The sequence below is a fragment of the Galeopterus variegatus genome, unplaced genomic scaffold, assembly GCF_000696425.1.
Source record: "Galeopterus variegatus unplaced genomic scaffold, G_variegatus-3.0.2 Scaffold4036, whole genome shotgun sequence".
In the NCBI taxonomy this organism is placed as follows: Eukaryota; Metazoa; Chordata; class Mammalia; order Dermoptera; family Cynocephalidae; genus Galeopterus; species Galeopterus variegatus.
The window spans coordinates 202416-205345 of NW_007730147.1; positions in this window are offsets into that span (position 1 = coordinate 202416).

The following is a 2930-nucleotide window of genomic DNA, read 5'->3' on the forward strand; positions in this document are numbered from 1 at the left end:
TCCTCTCTCCCCTGGGCCATCTCCTAAGTCTACAATGTGTCTATCTCTTCTTTTAAATATATTCTTTCCAATAATCTCCAAATCATGTATTCTTATTTTCCCCACCCTCCCTTTACTTTTTACCCACTGCCATCTGGCTTCTGCCCCATCACTGCAATGAAACAATGTACCGAGATCACTAGCAATTACCAAGTTCGAAAGAGACTTCCTTTCTTTATTTTATATGATTTCTCTTAGTAATTTAATACTGTTGATCATGCCCTCTTCTTTGAAACTATCTTCCCCCCAGCTCTTTTCTGGTTCCTCTCCTCTTTCATCTCTTTGCTAGCTTCCCTCCCACAACTGCAGGGTACATTCTTCCCCCTCTGTAGAGAGGTGATCTGACCCACGCTCACAACTTCCCTTTTCCCTTATATTCCAGTGACCACCAAAACAATCTTCCTAGTCCCCTGAGCTTTTCTAAGCCCTAGTCGCATATTTCTACTTGCCTGGAAGACAGGTCATCGTGACTGCCCTGCAGGAACCTCCGATTCAACATATTCAAAATGGAGTTTACTGTGTTCTCTGCAAACTTGCTCCTTTCCAATATGCCACAGCAATGAATTACATCATCCAGTTGCTTAGGCTAGAAATCTTTGGATTATTTATGAATTTTTTCACCCTGAACATTCCAATCCAATCAGTCACCAATTCCTATTAATTGTATCTTATCAATATGTCTTGAACCCTTCCTCCTTTCTTTATCTGTTCTGCCACAACCTTAGTTCAAGCTCTGATTATTTTTCATCTAAGATTATTACAGTGACATCACTTTCTCGCCTTTCTCTAATCCATTCTATACCCTGTGTAAGAGTTAACCTTTTGAGACACTTTTTTTCATGTTTCATTGCTACAATGAAGTGTACAAATAAAAAACAGGCAGTAGATCTTTAATGCCTAAGACATTGAGTCCAATACTCCTAATCTAGGGATGACAGCAGAAAAATCCCTTCACACCCTGGCTCTAACCTACGCTTGCCACTCCATTTTACCACACTCCATTTACATCCCTATACACTCCATGCTTTAGCCATATGTATGCCATATCCCATTAAACTTATTCATGTGTGCCTTGGGTTGAATGTCCCCCCAAAACTTAATCCCCACTGTAACTGTTGAGGGTGGGAAATCCTATTATGATAATTGAAAGGTGGAGCTTGAAGATGTGATTAGATTGTAGGATCATGCAGTAGTGAATGGATTAAAAATGGTGGTCATGGGCATGGTTTGGAGGGCTTTAAAAGGAGAGTGAATGAGAATGTTAGTTTCTCTCTACTCCACCATTTTTTCAATGTGATACTGTGCCGTCACTGTCACCACCACCGTGGCTCTCACGAGATGTGTTCCTTGGACTTTGGACTTCCCAGCCTTAGGAATTGTAAGCAATAAATTTCGTTTTCTTTATAATCACCTAGTTTTGAGTGTTTTGTTATAAGAAACAAAAGCAGACTAATACAATGTGCTTGCTTTCTTTTAAGCCTTTCACCAGAAAAAGCACATCCCCTTCACCTGGTGAACTTCTGCTTACTCTTAAATTAAAACTCACCTGTTGGCTCCTCTATGAAATGATATGGACATCTCTAAGCTGACCTGGTAGCTACTACCTCCAAATTTCCATTGCAGTTTTCTACACTACTATGAGTATTACCAATCCTTGCCATATGGTTATTGTATTAAATTATTCACATATAATTTTTCTGACTGAAATCATTAAATCCTTGAAGTGAGGGAATGTGTCTGGTATTTTACACTTCTAGCACTTACCATAATGCCTGCCATCTGGGAGTTGGTGAATCTGTGGAATGAATGAATGAATACATTCTATAAAATTGCAACACATAATTTTGGTTAGGCTCATATATATATAAAAAGGAAAACCAAGACTTTTCTGGTATTCCAATTCATAGGTCTTCATTCTGTCCCTTTTGGAATGGCCTTCTGCAGGAGATTTTTCTTTCTCTAATTATGCAAATGACTACTTTGTGGTACTTTTATTTAGTCTGTTTATTCAGCTTTATTTAGATAGGGGATCAGAGCTCTGCTTTCTGCAATTCCAGGAGAGTGTAATGGGAAATAATATTGTATAAGTGAAAAGAGACAGATAATTGAGAATGTTCCATGAGAAGGTGAAATTGAGCTTCCTCAGCCCTTGTTTGGGATACATTTCCCTCAGTGGCTGCTCTGCAGGATCAAACCTTTTCTATCTGTTGAAAAAGTGGCATCTGTCTCCTATTATCAGGAGTAGAAGACTGAGCACTCCAATTCACTGAATCTTGGTGTCTGAGTCACCAAGGAAAACACAACGCAGTTAAGCACTGATTGGAACAACACTTCACTCACACAGAGAAGAGACAGAGCAAGATCGGCTTCAGTGGTGGGTCTTCCATGGCCAGCGGGTCCCTCTCAGCAGCTGATGCAGGGCAGCTGGACTGCACATACCTCTCTTGTGTTGTGGCATAATGACCCCATTCCTTTTCTGCAGGAGACAGATAAAGTAGGTCTTCTGTATCTATGGTTTCTATATTGGTGGATAATAACTGTGGATCAAAAATATTCATGAAAGAAACAATAAAAAACAATGCAATAAAAAGAAAACAAATAAAAATACAATATAACAACTATTTACACAGCATTTATATTGTATCAGGTATTATAAGTAATCTGGAGATAATTTAAAGTGTATGGGAAGATGTGCATAAGTTATATGCAAATACTATGCCATTTTATATCAGGGACTTGAGCATCCATGGACTTCTGCATTTGTGGGGAGTCCTGAACCAATTCCTCATGGATACTGAGGACTGTATACTAGTGGAGTTGGCCAGGTGATATATGACACATATGCTTAAGCAGAACAACAGAGTACACATTGAGTTTGAAACACAGAAAAA